The sequence below is a fragment of the Rhincodon typus genome, chromosome 9 (assembly GCF_021869965.1).
Source record: "Rhincodon typus isolate 14 chromosome 9, sRhiTyp1.1, whole genome shotgun sequence".
In the NCBI taxonomy this organism is placed as follows: domain Eukaryota; kingdom Metazoa; phylum Chordata; class Chondrichthyes; order Orectolobiformes; family Rhincodontidae; genus Rhincodon; species Rhincodon typus.
This window is the reverse complement of record NC_063340.1, coordinates 27,043,390-27,063,521: the sequence shown is the minus strand read 5'-3', so window position 1 is coordinate 27,063,521 and position 20,132 is coordinate 27,043,390. Positions and strand designations below refer to the sequence as shown.

The window sequence follows — 20,132 nt, the reverse complement described above, 5'->3', positions numbered from 1 at the left end:
TCGATTTTAATAACAAAACATTCCTAAAACACCATGTGAGCATTTCCCAAACACTTGCAATATTTACAGTCTATTCAGCTCTGTCCATCTGAGAAAGGATATTATTCATAATGATCCACGTGTTTGAGCTGGAGCATTGAAATCTCCTTCCACTCCAAGGTAGGGCTAGCTCTCTTCCACAAAAGGTGGCTCCTGCAGTCAAGTTTTCACTTAGTCTTTACCGAGGGGATAGCATCCAGGTGTGTGTTGTTATCCCTCTCACGTTAGACCTTCCAGAATGTTGTATAGCCTGTGGCCAATGGGGTCATGAGCTGGATTCAAAGCATCCAATAGGGTCACACCAACACCCTTCACTGTTGCCACACTAGGTGGTGTAAAGTTTACATACATAAGCAGTCAAGATGCCAAAAAGTCAATATACAACCCGTGGGCTGTTTGTAACTGGTTTCACTTGAACCTTTGTAACCTCTGTTGATCTTGGTTTCCTCTGCTGTCTATAGCTGATAGCAACTGGCTGTGTTTGTAAACCTTTGAGGCTGCGCTTTTGAACATAGTGTCTGCATACAACCTAGGTAAGACTACATAGGCGGTTCTTCCTATGTAACATAGACCATGACACTAGGATCCCTCCCCTTCCACTACAAGCTCCTGTCCAGCCTTGAACAGATATCTTGAACCCTGGCACTGGGACAGCAATGTAGTCTTCTGGATTCACGTTCTTGACTTCAGGAAACAGTGTTTATCCCTCTGACTAGACTGTCCTCTGTAATCATGCTATTTCTTTAACTGTCCCCATTTGAATGGCTTCCTGTACCATGGTGCCAATAGTCATGCAACTCATCAACACTGCAGTCCTTTCTGTGTCTCATCCATACAAGCTACAATAACCTCAAATCCATTGGATAATTTTAAAGGCTGAGGATCCTGAGGGAAAAGTTTAAGGGAGATATGCATGGAAAGTTCTTTATGCAGAGGGTGGTGGGTGCCTAGAACGCATTGCCAGCGGAGGTGGTAGAGGTGAGCATGATAGCGTCCTTTAAGATGTATCTAGACAGGTACATGAATCGGCATGGAGCAGAGGGATACAGATCCTTGGAAAATAGGCGACAGGTTTAGATAGAGGATCTGGATCGGCGCAGGCCTGGAGGGCCGAAGGGCCTGTTCCTGTGCTGTAATTTTCTTTGTTCTTTGTTCTTCACTTCCAACTTCTTGACATCCTTACATGCCTGACCCCCTTGTCCTTGAGCACTGACTAAATCAGAAAGCATTAACCTAAGGTGTGTAACTAACTTCTGGAACAAAGTGTCCAAATAAATTTTGTCCTTCCTGATGTGTCACAATGCCTGAATCTTGACCTCAAACTCAAAGTCTCTGATCTGTATCTCCTCATGCTGTTGACACTTATCATTATTGCAATACCATAGCCTGCTGTGGCATCCAGAAGTGTCCACATTTGCAGTCTGACACATTAGCTGTCCTAATGTGTTAACTAAATTGGTTTATCTATCCTTTTTCAATTAATTTACAGTTCCCCTTTAAACCTCATGCCCCTTACGTAACTCCTGGTTCACACTCTGCACTCGAGCAGCATTCAAAACCTTTATATTTACATTCTTTGAAAAGCAATGAGTTCAGCTCTTATAAAGCAAAGAACCTGGCTTAAGAAGTTCACTTATTAACGAGTAACAGCTATCTTGGAGAACATTTACTTGCCCATTTAAGCCTGGAAGAAACTTAAACTTCTTTCAAAATGTATTTCTCTTTTGAACAGTTATTTTTAATAAGTTGATAAACAAAAATTAGACTTTAAAAAGTGATCAGCCTTTAAAATTGCCTCACCCATCCAATTCCTGTCTTCTCACTCAGGATTTATAGCTAATTCCTTGTTAGAAAGTGACCTCCTTGAACTGCTGTCATAAGTGTGACATCATAACAGTTTTATATAACTGAATGCCTTTCTAGGCTTCATCAGAGGACAGTAAAAAGTCAGTCATGTGGGTGTGAGACAAGAAATGAGTGTTGAGCAGACTAAGTATAACAATAATTTGTAAATTTCTTGCATTGCACTGTAAGTAAGCTTGGAAAAATATCAAGTCATTGCAATTATGCCCACACTGCCAGCAGCAATACTCAAGTTCTGCATTCTGCACACAAAATATCTTTTCTTAAAATCAAAACTCAGAAAGATATTTGATAAAATCAATGTCCTTGTCTGTTCCTTGTATTGCGTATATCTATAAAAAAATCAATTTTAGTTAGATCTTGTTAATACCAAGCAAAATGTCAAGTAATCATGATCAATTTTGAGGTCTCCATTGATAGGAGTATTAATCTGACATGCATATTCACGCAGAACACTAAGTTCACAATTTTTAAAGGATTTCTCTGCCAATACAAGAATTACAGGATTGGAAATATACCAGAGGCAGCATATCATTTGGTCCTTTTTTTTAGTGGGTAAATGATTTATTTATTTAAGAGTGTGACACCTTTAATGTTTTTACTCAAGATGATTTTTACACGGCCATAGTCACTAAAAGGAGTCAATGTGTGCACAGACTTTCACATTGGCTATGCAATTTATAAAGAGAATCATTCCGATGGGAGATTATAGAGATACTGACACGTGAACCAGGGTTTGCAAATAGGGATGAGAATTTTAAAATGAAATGATTATTTAACCAGGAGCCAAGTTAGGTCAGTGATCATAACAGTGTTGGATGAAGGGGAACTGGTGTGAGGTGGAACACGGGATGCAAGGTTTTGAATAAACTTAAGTTATGAAAGGTGCAGTTTGGGAGATTGGCCAGAAGTGTGTTGAATAGTCAAGTTTAGAGGCAACAAAGGCATGAAAGGGGGTTTCAGCAGCTGATAAACTGAGATAACTCAGGGCTAAATTGGGCAATGTTACAGAGGTAACAATAGTTGATACAGATATGTAGAAGAATCACATCTTGGGTTGAGATACAGCTCCAAGGTAGCTCCAGTCTAGCCTAACCTCATACCACTGCTTGGTAGAGGGATGAAATCAATGGCCGAGGAGTGGAATAGCAGCAGGGACCAAAGACAATGGCTTCAATTTCTCAAATCATTGATTAGGAAAAATTACTAAAGCAGGATAGACCCCAGGCATTATGCAACTGGTGTGCTGCTGTATGTATTTTTGTTCCAGTAGCCCTGTAAGCCCATATAATTGGCCGTGTTCCTATGAAGCCATTTTCACCCATCTTCCTGTTTATTCCAGTGCTCTGATAAGACATCATTAGCACTTCTCCACTAAAAGCCAAGCTTGTTGAATTTAGTAAGAAACCCTCCTTAACATTCAAGACTTACACTATCCCAGATTCACTTGTTATTTTCAGGACAAATGTTGTAGATGTGGGCAAACATTAATAGCGTTAAGCCTAATCTACAAAATTGTTTATCTGAACACACAATACAAGCAATTTTGATTTTAGGTTAAAATATAAATGGATGACAATGAATCAGCAGTCCGTGTTGTACCTCTCCAGATTTTAATTTCAGTGAAGTCTTTCGTAGGTTGTCCATTCACTATTGCCTGTCTAATGCTATTGCTCATAGTCGGAATTACTTCTAATTTGTTCTACAATACAATGAGAAAATTCACCACATATAACCAATCATCTTGTACTCTATGTGATGCTGTTCAAGACATCTCTATTTAGGCATTTCAGCACAGCAAATCACACTGTAATAGGTAGATAGGAACTGATTTATAGAATTTGATCATGTCTCTGAAATATTTCAATGTGCTTCAAAAATAGTGAATTAATTATTGAAGTCAGGCAATGTATAAGGAAATATGAAAAACAGTTTACACACAAAAATATCTCACAAATAGAAATAATAGAATAGTAATAATCTTTAAATGAACTGCTATTGCAAAGTAGCAAGAAGTTCTAAGAGTAGAGATTAGAAGGAAAGTTATGAGAATGTATCAAATAGGTTACAATTGTTTTCCTTAGAAATGTGAAGGGTGACTAAATTGAGGTGCACAACATAAGGAAGGTCTTGGGTAGAATGAACTGGGAAGATGTGTTTTCCCTGCCAGGGAGATCAATTATCATGCTACATAGATTAAAGGTGATTGGTAGAAGGATCATAAGGGACATGAAGAAAAGCATTTTCACCCAGAGGGTGGTGTGTTTCTGGAATTCACTGCTTAGATGTTGTTTGCGGAGGAAACCCTCAACTCATTTAAAAGAACCTAGAACTGTGTCAACACCTGAAAGGCTATGGATCAGGTGCTGGAACATGGGAATAGAATGGGTGGTTAGTTTATTCAGCCAGCACAATGGGGTTGAATGGATTTTCTGTATACTAACCTTTCTATGTTTTACGATTCTAAGATCATTTAAACTACTCTGGGTAGTGGGACCTAAGACATTATACACATCTTGTTGTGTGCTAGGTATGATTCCAAGCAGAGAATATTTTTCTTCCTGAACTCTATTGATATCAATTTTACTAGAACCTGTTGCAGTTGTACTTAATCAAACGTGTGTCAATATCAAGGGCAGTCATTCTTACATCACTTATTGAATTCAACTCTTTTGTCCATGTTTGTACCAAGGCTGTAATGAGATCTAGACTTTAGTAATCCCAGTAGAAGCCAAACTGGTTATTGGTTAGAAGCCTAAGTTTGAGTAACTGCTGCCTGATATCATTGTAAATGAGACTAATAATTAGTTTCTGAATATAGAAATATAGAATATGGAAACCTGTTCAATGGGATGATGGCTGATCTGCAACCTAATTCTGCATATTCACCTTTGCCCCATTTAAGGTTTGCAAGATTGAGAATTACATTGAGAACTACAAACAGCTTTACTGTCAAAAAACTTAAGCCTTAAAAAGAATTCCACAGCAAATGAAGGAAAGCATTCAGTGCCCGTCCACCCAGGTAGCTCATCTAATTTGACTATAGGTTATTAGGACTGGATTCTCACCAGGAATCCTGCTTTCAGTAGGCTTTATCTCTTTGATTTGTGCACGATAGGCTCCCAGACATAAAGAGATAGAGGAGCAAACATGTTAGCAATTTCAGAGAAAAAAATAATAAAGGCAGAAATAGTGGGGATTGTGACTTTCTGTGGCAAGGAGTTACAAAGACTCACAACCCTCAAACTTGTGGTCCCAAAAGTTATCCCAGTCTTAAATTGGCACCCCTTTATTCTCAGACTGTGCTCTCTGGTGTGAGACTCTCCCATGAGGGGAAAACATTGTCTTAGCATTTACCCTGTCAAGCTCCTTAAGAATCCTATATATTTCAATGAGATCATCTCTCATTCTTCTAAACTCCCGTTTAGTCTTTGCTCACAAGAAAGTCCTTCCATATCAGGGATCATTCTTGTGAATGTTCTCTGAACTACATCCAATGAAACATATCTTTCTTTAAATAAGAGGCGAAAACTGTTCATAGTACTCCAGATGTGGTCTCACCAGCACCTTGTACAGTTGTAGTAAGACTTGCCTAATCTTCTACTCCAACTCCCTTGAAATAAGGGCTAACATTCTATTAGCTTTCCTGACGACCTGTGTACCTGTGAGATAGCTTTCTGTGTTTTGTGCGCAAGTAACCCAAAGGCCCCTTGTGTCGCAGCCTTCTGCAGCTTTTCTCCATTTAAATACTCTGTTATTTTGTTTTCCTTTCCAAAATGAATAACTTCACATTTTCCCACATTATACTCCATTTGCCAACTTTTCCCCACCTATTCAACCTATCAATGTCTCTGTTTAAAAAATATGTTTGTATCCCTTTCACAAACAGCCTTTCCACTATTTTAGCATCATCTGCAAATTTGGCTGCACTTCATTTGATTTCTTCCTCCAAGTCATTAATATATATTGTAAACAGTTGTGGTCCCAGCACTGATCCCTGCAGAATCCTACTGGTCATGATTCACCAACCATAAATGAACCCTTATCACTAAACGTTGTTTCCTGCCCATTAGCCAATTTTCTGTCTACATGAATATACTACCTCCAACACCATGGTCACAGTTTGACATTGGGAAAACTTGACAAGGAAATCAGAGCAGGTACCTGGCAGATTTAATTTGCCACTTACTCTGATTGACCTTCATGTTAGAAACCAGGCACCAACACCTCAGGCACATTCCATGGGTATTGGTCACACATACACTACAATCACAGACCTCAGCATATGACTTGTGTCAATCTATAAGAACCCTCATTGACATCTCTGATCCATCTACAGGACACCTGCCCTTCAATGGTGAATCAAGGATATGGAATGCTGAGAGACACACCCAGCTTATGGACTGAATCAGATTGCATCGCTGGGCTCTCTGCTGTCTGTCATAGCGCACACTCACTCTGTGCATACCTGGATGCACACAGCTTCCTTTCCTTGCAATACCATGTTCTGCTCAGCCAGAGATACCAGGCTGAAATTATTCCAGTCTTGCCATGCCATTTAGCGCAGACACAAAACCAGGGAGCTTGTCAGCAGACCTCAGTCAAGGGAGACAGCCTAGCTCAAGGGTTTGCAGTGCAGTAAGTCAACAGCAGCCTCCAATACAAGTACAGAACCTGCCTGAGGCAGTCAGAGTCAAGATCCTGTTATTACAATGGTAAGGTGCAAAATGGCAAGCAGTGCACCACCAATCTTGACACTTACTGCCCTATTGTGGGCTGTTTTGCTCCTGGAATGAGAGAGAAGCCAGTATTACAGGAGATGAAAATGTGTGGCACAACTGTTTCTGGTGGTGGAGCTGTGGAGGTATTCCAAGTAAGTATGCCATGCAGAAGTATGCAGGGTTAGTGGTACAAGGTGGTGTGGTGAGCCAAGTGTTTGCAGGAAATAGTGAGACTGGTACAGCATGTGCCTGGAGGTGGTACAGTAGTAGAGGAAGTGTGAATGTGACGTATCGGAGAGAAGATGATGGCACTTATCCTGGAGGAGATTAGAAGGACATTGGCTTTCTTCCTACATTGCTGGGCATTCCTTTAGACAGCTGAGATTGCTTCAACACAGATGAAAATCTCAGACCATGGTCTGGTGTCATGTCCTCTTGGAATGGCTTTGCTTGAGAAGGAAGTCCTAAATTGGCACCACACCATCCAGTGGGGCACCGATTTCCTTCTGTCTGCCATTACTGGGCAAATATCAGCAACTGTGCAGTGCAATTCTGGACTGACTGTGCACATGTGGGTGCACAATATACTTTTGAAAATGGCATAGGTGCAAGGGATGCCAAGAAGTCCAGGATATCTGGTGAGTGTTAAGTTGTTGTGGCAAAGCATGTGATGAGATGGGTGGAAATCAGATGGGAGAGATGCCATGGTAGTCTGGTAGGTAATTAATGAGGTGAGTTTAGTAAGAACAAACACTACAAAAAAACCTCAACATAACTCAGACTTTGCCAAAAAACATCAAGTTCAATCCAAAGAGTGGGGCTGAGTTTTCAGCAGCCTGGATGTCAAAGGACATAAAGGTGAGGATTAAGACAAAAGTGCTTATGACTGATACTGAAGACTTAATACAGCATGTTCCCTTAAGGAATATAAATAGTATAGGGGGGAATTTAGAAAAGAAAATTAGAAAAGCAAAGAGAGTGAATGAAAAATCATTGGTGGGTGTAATAAACAACAACTTGGAGATTTTCAAACATACAAGAAGCAAGAAAATAATAAGGAAAAGCTGAGGTTCGAGTAGGGACCAGATAGTTAATTTGTGTTTGCACCTGAAAGGGGTGGGCACAATCCCCAATGAATACTTTGCATCAGTCTTCAGAATGGAAAAAGATGATGCAGGTTTGGGTATCAGGATGGAGGACCGTGAAATATTAGAAGAAGTTAACATAGAAAAGAGAGGAGGTACTAGCCAGTTTAGAAGTCTTAAAAATGGATAGATCTGTAGGTCCAGATGGGATGTATCACAGGCTGTTGAAAAGGCAGGGGGAAAGGTATTAGGGACCCTGGCAGCATTGTTTCAGATCCACTCTGATCACAGGTGAGATGCCAGAGGACTGGAGGACTTCTGACATTATTTCATTATTAAAAGGCAAACCAGGGATAGACCAGGAAATTACAGGACAGTCAATCTAACCTATGAGGACAAAATATATATTCACTGCGAGGGATGGATTAATTAGGCATAGTCAGCATGGATCTGTTAAGGGAAGGTCATTTATGATAAATGTGAACATATCTTTTGAGGAGGTAACAAGGAGAGTTGATGAGGGTAATATTTTTAATATGTTCCACATGGACTTTAGCAAGGCTCTTTATAAAGGTGCCTCATCACAGACTTCTCAAAAAACGTAAGAGACCATGGAATCCAAGGCAAAAAGGCATGCTGGATCCAAAATTAACTGAGAGGCAGGAAGCAGAGGTTGATTGCACAGGGATGTTTCTGTGACTGGAAATTCATTTTGAGTGGGGTTTTGCATGGTTTGGTGCTGGGGCCCTTGCTGTTTGTGACAAACATCAATGGATTTAAAATTAGGTGGTTTGATCAAAAAGTCCAAGGGTGACATGGAAATTTGTAGGATGGCAAATAGCGAGGAAGATAACCATAAACTGCAGAAGGATATCAATCGATTGATCAGGTGGGCAGAGCAGTGACAAATGCACTTGGTGAAGGCCTAATGAGGCAAGATATTGCACTGTGAATTGTAGAACCCTGAAAATATTGAAGATCAGATGGACCTTTGTGTGCTTTTCCACATATCCCTGATGGTTGCATGGCAGGTAGGTAAGATAGATACAAACACGTCAGAAAATTACCAAGGCAAGATGGGGACATTATTGTGGAGTTGTATAAAATGTTGGTTTGGCCATAATTGAAGTTCTGTGTGCAGTTCTGGTCACCATAGTATAGGAAGGATGTGATTGCATGAGAGGGGGTGGAGAGAAGATTTACCAGGATGATGCCTGAACTGAAAGTCTGAGCTTTGACAAAAGGTTGAATAGGCTGAGGTTGTTTTATTTTTGAAGCAGTGAAGGTTGAAAGGGGAACTGATAAAACTGCATATGATTATGAGAGACAGAGACAAGGTGAAAAGGAAGACACTTTTTCCATTAGTCAAGGAGTCAATAACCAGGAAGCACAGATTTCAGGTAAGAAGTTGAAGGCTAAGAGGACAGCTGAGAAAAAATTGTTTTCACCCCAAGGATGGGGGGAAACTGAACTCACTGTCTGAAAGGGTGGTGGAGTCAGAAATTTATATAACATTTAAGCAGAATCTAGCTGTTCACTTTGCCTTCAGGGCTATGGGACATGAGCTGGAAAATGGAATTTGTGCGGTCTGATCTTTGTTGACACGCACAGATATGATAGGCAGAATGGCCTCCTTGTGTGCAGTAAAATCTAAGTCTATGTCTCACTCTGCTGATGCATATCAATAAGTACTCTAATTCTGCTTTTTGCTTTTGAGTGCATAATAACTACCCCCAGTGATTCGTCTGTACTCCTTTCTGTGGTATATGATCTGTTTCTTATTGATCCACATCAAACTAATTTGGTCCAAAAATGATGCATAGTTGGATTGCCACAAAAGACTCCTGTGCATGTAATCATTAAGAACAGGATTTCTGGTACTCTTGCCTTTTATCTCCTTCAGGTTCAATCATCTCACAGGTGGCTATGCAACCATTTCCAAATTATGGGTCATTCTCTGTATCAAAGGTTGTTTGGGAAAACATAGCCATAGCAGCTCCTTACAAGCTACACATTCTTCTGACATTTGTCAGCTGGAATTCAGTTAAGGATAGTGAGATTTCCTTCCCTAGTGGACATCAGTGATCCAAATAGGTTTTTACAATAATGGTTTCATGGTTGCCAGTAGGCTCAACTTTAATTCTAGTGTTATTGATGAAATTCAAATTTCACCATCTTTCATGAAAGGATTCAAACCCACATCCCCAGAATATGAGACTAGGATTCTGCTTTGTGTGACTAAGTGACTTTACCAGTATACATCCAGGCGTACAAAAGTACTTACTAGGTAGATCAATATCCCTACAAAGTGCAGTCAAGTGTTTAGGAGCAGGAGATATTTTATAAAAAGTTAGTAACATGAATGCCAAGATGAACAGTTTAAGAGGAGGTAAAGAAAATATACAGACCAGATAGATAACATCTCCAAGGCAATCCTGAGATAGTAGGAGCTGTGGATGTTGGAGAATCTGAGATAACAAGGTGTAGAGCTGGATGAACACAGCAGGCCAAGCAGCATCAGAGGAGCAGGAAAGCTGACATTTCGGGTCTGGACCCTTCTTCAGAAATGGGGGAGGGAAAGGGGATTCTGAACTAAATTGAGAGAGAGGGGGAAGTGGATGGAAGATGGTATCAATGTGGACTTCACATTTCGCTTGGGAACCCTGCAGCCCAATGGTATCAATGTGGACTTCACTGCAGGAACAGCACCTAATATTTCTCATGGGAACCCTGCAGCCCAATGGTAGCAATGTGGATTTCACATGCAGGAACAGCACCTCATATTTCGCTGGGGAACCCTGCAGCCCAATGGTATCAATGTGGACTTCACAAGCTTCAAAATCTCCCCTCTCCCAACCACATCCCAACACCAGCCCAGCTCGTCCCCGCCTCCCTAACCTGTCTGTCCTTCCTCCCACCTATCACCCCTCCCACCCACACTCCTACCTACCAGCCTCATCCCGCCTCCTTGACCTATCCGTCCTCCCCGGACTGACCTATCCCCACCCTAACTCCCCACTTACACTCACCTTTACTGGCTCCATCCCCGCCTCTTTGACCTGTCTGTCTCCTCTCCATCTATCTGCTCCTTTATCCATCTTCCATCCGCCTCCCCCTCTCTCTCTATTTATTTCAGAATCCCCTTCCCCTCCCCCATTTCTGAAGAAAGGTCCAGACCTTAAACGTCAGCTTTCCTGCTCCTCTGATGCTGCTTGGCCTGCAGTGTTCATCCAGCTCTACACCTTATTATCCAAGGCAATCCTGCTTTTCACTGGTGGTTACACAGTACTCTTCTTTACTTCAGTGCTGACACCAGTCAGGAAGTCCTATCACTGCACCTCCACAGTGCTGTCAATATCATGCCTTATGGTATTAAACCCCACATTGGGAACTGTTGTGCTGCAAGATGACATAGGAACAAACAACATTCTGTTCATATATTCCATAACCATGAACCCCAATTCACATTCGCTGGGTATTGTAATGTTGACTACATTGTACCTACATGTCTCCTTTCGTGCTCCAATGTTTACTAAACCGAGCAATGGGGTGGGGTGCTCCATGTTCAAAAACAGAGGAAATACAAGATTAATTCATGCATGACTATATTAGAGTCTGACCATACTCCCGGGTAAACCTTCACTCACAGAGCTGTTTCAGTAATATTTCACCATGGCTTCTGGGTGTAGATCCCCATAAAGGAATATCCCCATCTTCAATCAAGTTTAAATTGTCCTGTACCAATAAAAATCAAGATGTAGATATTTGCTCATCCATTCTTTATATCAGCTCAAAATCAAATTACGCCTGCCATTTTATGATTAGAAAATTATACGAAATTTAAAAATTAGTCTTATTGCACTGACATGTTTTGTTAATGTTCAATTTATATTCCGTCAGTTGAAGCATTTTTTGTAAATCTAGAAACCAACTAGACTGACTTTTCATTCAGATTTTCTTCTTGAAAATGTGATTATCCCCTTAAACTTCAGGTACTTTTCCCTGAGTAATTAAAATTGCAACTCATATTGATTTATTTTATTAATCTCAATTTCAGAAACATTTACGTGCATGCTTGGTTTTAAATTGTGATTTATATCCGAGACAGAAGGGCTTACAATAAGTTTAATCCAAATTGTCATCATGCTGTGCTTTAATTCTGATAACTGTTGAATTTCTTGACCCATCATCAGTAATCAAGCAGACCCAAAAACTACTGCCCCTTGTTAACAAACAACGTAAAGGATGGAATCTACCTCTCCTGGAAAGCAGCAGGGAGATGGTGGTAAGGGAAGAAAATTGGGCAGGTAGGTATCACAGATGCGAAATGCTAACACAAGATTTCTGTCAGGAAGGTTCAAACTCAGTTTCCCTGCCCACTGCCAATTTGAAGCCCTCCAGTGGTCAATTAATGACCATTTAAGGAACTCATCCCACCTAGCTGCACTGACTTCAATTACAAATGGGATAAGAAAGATGCTGTCCACCTGACTGTTAAATAAGTGTCGGCAAGCTGTCAGTTGTGGGTTGGCACCTCAGTCTCCAATAATTTGTCTAAGACTGAGGGACTGGACCTGTAGGTGAGTTGCATTTGAGACTAATCCTCTTTAGTTGCTTCCAAACCCTTTGCACCCCTCTTCCTGCAAATACCCATCCCCAGAAACTCTGCTCAAATGACACCTATATTTCTCAATAGTGATCATGATGCTTGAATGCAGGGCCTGCAGTCCTAGCAGCCTTAGCCTCTGTTGTGCCCTGGAGTTGCTAGCCTCAGATTGGCCAGCAGCTGCAGGTGGGTTGGACTTCCTGTTCTACAGATCTAATTTTGACAGAAAGCTTACTAACAGTCAGTCAGCTGCCTGATTGCCAGAATATCCTTCTGGAACCACTCTTGCTTTCAGACTTAGTCCAAAAATGGAAAACTTCTGGTCAAAGAATCCACTTGGCACTGCTTAGGGGCTCAATGGGTTAATTTGTCCAATCATATTTGTAGATTCCAACTGTTAACAAACTTCTGGCTTTACTTCGAAAGAGATTTTCTGCCAAAATGTTAATAGAACTAGAATCACCTGGAATGTCCCAAATTCTTGTCGTTTACACCTATATGCTAACATTAACTATCACTCTGGATGAGGACGCTTATAAAATCTCCTCTTCCCATTCATTGTTTGATTCCCGACCACCATTAATAACAGGATGTGGCAGGACTGTGGAGTTTTTATTTGATTGTTTGTGGGATCACTTTGCTCTATCACATGCCCTGTCTTGGTCTCAATCTTGTTCAGATGGCGAAATTTGTCAAATTAGTCAAAGTCAATAAACAATTGGCACTGGACCAGACAGCTGTGAATCAACAGGTCAAAGGACACCTGCTAAAAGATTACATGGGCCTTCTTAGACTTCTGGTGGATCCCAAACAGAAAACTGAATCTATTTGGCATAAGAAATTTGTTTCACACTGTCAATAAGAGACAGTAGCTAGTGAGCCACAATTGGATCTAGAATGATGTTGTGAAACTTGAGGCGATTCAGAAGAGATTTACAAGGATGTTGCCAGGGTTGGAGGGTTTGAGCTATAGGGACAGGCTGAACAGGCTGGGGCTATTTTCCCTGGAGTGTCAGAGGCTAAGGGGTGACCTTACAGAGGTTTATAAAATCATGTGGGGCATGGATAAGGTAAATAGGCAAAGTCTTTTCCCTGGGGTGGGGGAGTTCAAAACTAGACGGCACAGGTTTAAAGTGAGAGGGAAAAGATATAAAATGGACCTAATGGGCAACTTTTTCACGCAGATGGTGGTGCGTGTATGGAATGAGCTGCCAGAGGAGATTGGGACAATTACAACAGTTAAAAGGCATCTGGTTGTGTATAGAAGAAGCGTTTAGAGGGAAATGGGCCAAATGCTGGCAAATGGGATTGAATTAATTTAGAATGTCTGATCAGCATTAACGAGTTGGACCAAAGGGTGTGTTTCCATGCTGTACATCTCTATGCCCCTAAATGTGATAGGAGCAAAAGAGTGCCCAAGAGAATGTTTCATTATCCGTAGCTATTGTGTTGGAAGATAGCTGGAGCAAAGGTCCAGTACACTGGCAATGAACATATGTTTTGTGTGTCAACAGCGTTTCATAATAATCGACAACTTACTGGAAAATGATGGAAGACTGTTCACTTCAGGAAGATGTCCTAGAAAAGATGATCAAGAACACTTGGAGATCGCAAGATTCCGGGTCGGAGCATGATCAATGCTATAGTGGCCTTGGATCTCAGAGGATACTGATGATCAGATAGCTCATTGTGAAAAAAAATTCCACTGAAATGTGCTCAGGTTGCAAGATCCAGCAAGGTTTGTGAGGAGAACCAAGACAGTCAATGAACTGTATACGCCACTTGAGCCAATTAACTGATCGTTACTGATTAGACACAGAATGAAACACAGATCAATGAATAGCTAGCTATGACAGATTTAAGTCTGATGTCAGATGCTGAAGTGACAAGGGCAAGTTCAAGCAGCATATTTGACTTTGCAGATTTTCCAGCCAGAGCCCTTGGTGAGAATGACAAGAGTTCATGCCAAAACAGAAAAAGATCTTCAATTAGCAGGACTGAGGAAGAGAACAGGGTTTTGTTTTAACTTATAACACCATTATCACTAAAGTTGAAGGAGAGAGTCAACAAGTGGAAATTAAAGAGTCTATACATACATAGATTTACCAGCAGATTGAAAACAAAAATCTGCTGACACAAACTGGAACTGTGGCACATAAAACCTCATGGAAGCCATCACTGAGCAGAGATGATCGATGTCCAAAGATTCAGGACACAGTCAAGGAAAAGTTGCCTAACTCAGAGATCCAGGATAGTTAAAAAAAATAAATTGCCTACTTCAACAGAACAACCATTCTCCATGAAGGAAATGCATACAATTAAAGTTCCTTTAGTTTGGAAGGACTTTCAGCTCTAAAACTGAACCAAAGTAAAAAGTCATCAACCCAAATACTTGCCAATCTTCCAAGTCTGAAGAGTACACATTCTGGGTGACATAATGTGACTAGATACACTGATGATTTGTAACTAACATACTGTGATATTTATGTTAGCTCCCATAACATAAGGACAAGATGTGAGTCACATAGTACTGAAGAATTCAATGAACTTTTGTATCAGCTCATGGTATTTATATATGTACACCACAGTCATTGATAATTGCATGTCGGGCTCAAGCTGGCAATTCGGATATGCTGTAGAACCTTTCCCTCTGTGTGTCATGGTGCAAGAGGATAGAGTTCAGTAGGATGGAGACTGAGATCTTTATATCATTAGATTACAACCAATAATACAGTGATAATATCATGAGCCCATAACTTCAATGTATAATGTACATTTCCAATGCTGGGAGAATAACAAAAGCTCAATTTGCCTGAATTTGTGAAGACAGACACTTGGTGAGGAGATGGGATAGTGGTAGAAGTAATTATATGTACAAGTGTTTAAATATTCATGGTAGGATAAAAGCATCAGGTAGATGTTGTGTAAGGGTTTAAGGGTCTAAAAAAGTTAATACTGAGGAGTACCTTAAGCACTTTGGGCCTAAGGGAAGAAAAGATTTAGATATTGAAGGAGTAAAACCTACTATTGAGGTCTCCTTCATACTGTTCAACAATATCTGTCATATTAACAGTTAACCATTCTGCTAGATATACCTGTCAGATTAGATCAACTTAGTCAGCAGTGTTGCTACTCTTGGTAATGGACAGTTAAATGCTTCACCTAAAGTATCTCTGTGCCATTGTTACCATCAGTGTTTCTGTCACTTGGCATTCAATATAAAGAAGTATTAGTTCATTATATAATGGATCCTTCAGCTGCAGGTTGCTATGGCGTTGTGGAAGAGAGCTCAGCAGTTCGCTATTACCCCCACCAGCAGATGGCAATGGTGAGGGAGGCCAGCTGGAGCAGTTATACTGCCTCTTGATGGAGAAAAAAGGTGTTCTCAGTGGAGGGAGGGTTAATGAGAAGGGGAGCAGTCAAACAAAATAATTCCTTGGCTCACTGTAACTCATAGTATAAATAGTTCCTTGTTTATCCTTAATTTCCCTTTCTGTTTGTAATGACTTGATTCTTGTCCTATAAATTACCCCTGCTTCATGATCTTTGGGCAATTCATGTGTTCAAATCTCATGTTGCATTTTTGACATAGTTGGCAAATTTCATAGCATAAATAAAGTCATGGCAGACGAGATGGAGAGGGGCCTGGCTAAGATGAAGCTGGTGATAAAGTGGGCAATGTCTATGAGGGAAGCTGAAGCTGCTCAGGGATCTTTAAATACTTTGTATTGGCAGAGGAATTCAGGCCCTTAGGCCAAACCCAGGCAGAAACTCTCCACCTACCTTCCTTTTATTCTATGGAGGAGAAGTTTTATCCCTGGTTGGATACTTGCTGATGAGTGGGAAGCTATACAGGTTCAGGGAAGACCAAAAACTCATGACGATCTGGTGATAGAAGCCTAGATTGAGGAGACACAGCTGGTCATGGAGTCCAGGGGCCTCAACATGAGTGAGCCAGTGGCATTCATCATTGAAGGCTCATTGGCAAAGATTTGGAAGCTGCACAGATGTTAAAAGAAATCCGCAGAAGATCTTTGAGGTACTGACGAGGGCTTTTGGGGACAATAGCTTGGCACAGAGGTTTTATGAGTACAAGGAAGCCAGTGGGGAAGATTTGGTTTCTGTGTCCCTTCTGTTGCATTGTCCACCTGAATCTCTCCTTCCTTTTCCAGAACAGGATTTTGAACAAGCAGCCAACAGAAGCAGAGAATGTCAAAACAGAGTTGAGGAGGCTTACCAGGGACAAAACACAATGATATTTTCTTTGAAGCATTGAATCACATGACCAGAATATGGGAAAAGATTGTGACCCTAATACCAGGAAAGGAGCTGCCACTAGAGAGGAGACTGTGGGTGCAGATGGGGATGTAGACCTCAGGCTGGAAAGGCAGGCTCAGCAAGATTGCTACACAGCAAACTCAGACCCAGTCCTTGTTGTCTTATCCACATAATAAGCTTCATGGACAATTCTGCCCAAGGAATGCTATGAGGTGTTGGAATTGTAACAGAACTGAGCATTTCAGAATCAACAATCATGGCCACCAACTGCTGTCAAGCACAGAAACCCCATCCAGTGCATCAGCCTTCCCTTCTCAGAAGGTTTGAACCACTGAAGTTCCTTCGGAAAGAGGCCGTCTTATGTAGAGTAATAGGGAGTTGCCCCATAGTATGCATTAAATTTGGCAAAGTAGAAGCATTTGTGTAATTGACACTAGAATGAGGTGCCCACCATTAGTCACCAGATTTTCTGTGAGCATCTGGCCAAGGAGTGTGGGCTGATTGATGTCTATTCCCTCACCCAAGTCTCTGCTTCACAGGGGCTAAACATCCCCTACCATCACTACACTATACTCTATCATAATTTTCTTAGCCTCAGCTTCCTCATAGCCCTTGCCGCGATCAGTAGTTCAGTGGAAGTAAGGAAATTGAGATTACTGTAGTGTTGGGATCGAATGTCCTTGTATTAGATAAGCGGACATCCTTGGAAAGCTGTCCGTCTCCTCTCCACCTATCTGCTCCTTTATCCATCTTCCATTCGCCTCCTGCTCTCTCTCTATTTATTTCAGAATCCCCTTCCCCTCCCCCATTTCTGAAGAAGGGTCCAGACCCAAAATATCAGCTTTCCTGCTCCTCTGATGCTGCTTGGCCTGCTGAGTTCATCCAGCTCTACACCTTGTTATCCTTGGAAAGTTGATCTTTTACCTGCGCACACCATCATTGTTATGAATCATAGAATCCCTACAGTGTAGAAACAGGCCCTTTTACCCAACAAGCCCACACCAACCCTCAGAGCATCCCACCCAGAGCGTCCCCCTATAGCCCAACTAATCTACACATTCCTGAACACTACGGACAATTTAGCATGGCCAATCCATCTAGCCTGCACATCTTTGGACTGTAGGAGGAAACCAGAGCACCTGAAGAAAACCCGCGCAGACGTGGGGAGAATGTGCAAACTCCACACAGTCACCCGAGGGTGGAATTGAATCTAGGTCTCTGGTGCTGTGAGGCAGCAGTGCTGACCACTGAGCCACCATGCTGTCCTTGAATCTCATGCCAGCCTTCTCCAACAGGACAACATTAGATCTTGTTGGAGCATTGAGTCACATGTAGCAGAGCTTCCACTTGGTGTACTTCTGGGGACTGCCCTCCCTTCAGCACTGTAGGAGAGTAGGGTACTCATTCAGATTGTCAATTTCAGCGACATCTGACCAAGAATGCCCATACATGTCCTTAAACCTGCCACTATCAAGGACAGTGACTTAAAGAGATATCTCCAACCACATTTCAAAGATAGATGCTGGTTGGAGGAGACTGAGAAGTAGCAGCTTGTTCCTACTCTGGCCATGGTGTGATGACTTTGGTAAAGATGATGACATTTGGTATTGAGACCTGATAAGCCACAGTGTTGTGACTAATGATGACCAGCTAGTAAAGATTCGTTATTGTTGGATCCCACACCATCACTGGATGGAACTGCAGGACTGCCTGCAGAAATCTTTGGAGTGAGGTGACATCTGAGAGTCATCAAAATCCTACCATTTCCAAATAGCCCTCGTGAGGAAGAACGATGGAAAACCAAGGATTTTCATCAATTATCAGGTACTCCATGCAAAGACTCAGAAGGATGCTTATCCCCTACCTCTGTAAGGTAAGATTATGTGAACATTATCATGTTAGCCTGCTGTTTGACTAGTTTTGGGACAGCTGTTCCAATTTAGGCACAAGCACCCAGAAATTAGGAAAGGTGTCTTTGCAGAGTTTCCTAGTCTGGATGTGTCTTTATCATGTGGGATTTTTAGTTCAGTGTTATTTGCTTCCTTGAAGTGGTTAGATGGTGCATTGACATTACAGATTTCTATGGGTTTAGAGTCATGTAAAGGCTAAGTTCAGTGAGGACAGCAGGTTTCCTTTAAAAGACACTTGTGAACCAGATGAGATTTTACAATTCTAGATTTGTCTGACTAACTAGATTTAAATTGCTCGATTTAAATTGTTTTTCATTCAAATTGGTTCTTTCTTGTGTTAAGTCTACCATCATCTGTGTTTATCTCCTCATCAGAATCCATTGTGCATACTACGTCTGATGTCATTGCAGAATTTTGCATTTCTATTTAGGAACACTGGTTATGCTTTGCTAAGATTAATGAATAAATATTTGAACTTTACACAGTTCTTCCAACTTTGACAATTCTGGGGTAGGATGCTAATGAAATTGAGTCATGGATAGTTGAAGATACAAAATTAATTCATTGATCACTACATCTGTGTTCCATATTTTTAGTGACATTTTGTCTTTTGCTGATGGCTACATTTGTAATCTAAGGCTGCAAATTATATCTTCAGTACCAGTTGCTGGAACATAAGTAACAGAAGTGTGGAATTTATGAGTTTTAGTGGGCAAAACTGTAGAAGTAATATTGCAGTGTTGAAATTGTAAGTTATGGTAGGTCACGTGTTATAGTGGGGTTAATATAAAACATAGATGCATTGTTGCTTTCTGTTGTGGATTCTTAATATTTTATTTCCAAAGCCTGCCTCCTGTGTTATAAAATTCTACTAATCCCCTGCAATGGAACACATTTGTTTTTCTTTATAAAATTAGTTATATAACAAAGCAATTTTTTTATTATTGTTGTTTAACCTAATTGTTACTGCTGCTAAGCAATAATCCTGTCAAAAGGTGGAGATATCTTCAACCAGCACATACCTATGTAAAGATCAATGTTTAAACTGGCTCAGTGTTTTCATTTAGTTGGTGTCTCTGTTAAAATCAAGCTTTGCCCAAGTTGCTCATTCTAAATGATACCAAGACTTCCAGTGTGCACGTAAAGCAATTATTTGTCTGGTAGCATTTCACTGAAGCCAGCACTGAAGGAGCTATCCCTGCCATATTAAGCTCTGCTGATAGTTTTAATGGAATGGAGGGTGGTAGTTTAACTTCAATATTCTGAGTAAAGGGATTTATAGCCCACAGGACCTTAAGAGATTGTGCCATGAGGTTTTTTTTAGTTTCTTCATTGCATATGGACACACTGGGCAGTCATTTATAGGCCATCCCTAAATGCCCTGGGGAAGGTGGTGGTAGCTGCCTTCTTGAACCATATTCAGACTTTGAGCAGACACATGTGCAATGTTGTCACAAAAGGAGCTCCAGGATTTTGATCCAGCTACAGGTAAAAGAGCAATAATATTTCTTTTTTCAAAATATACTTTATTCATAAAAAATATCTTTGTATGTATATATAGTCACAAAATCAGTTCGATTCTGTACAGTAGCATATCAAGGAAACAAACAAACAAACATTGGAGATAACA

General features: G+C 40.9%; 1 long non-coding RNA gene across 2 annotated transcripts in view; it reads left to right on the top strand.

The window, feature by feature from the left end:
• The window catches only part of LOC125484062, a 53,657-nt gene extending 36,265 nt beyond the window's left edge, over nucleotides 1–17,392 (top strand). For both annotated transcript variants that reach the window (XR_007262938.1, XR_007262939.1), the window contains exon 3: nucleotides 13,829–17,392. This is a non-coding gene — a long non-coding RNA (uncharacterized LOC125484062). The remainder of the gene's footprint in view (nucleotides 1–13,828) is intronic.
• Nucleotides 17,393–20,132: the final 2,740 nt, after the last annotated feature.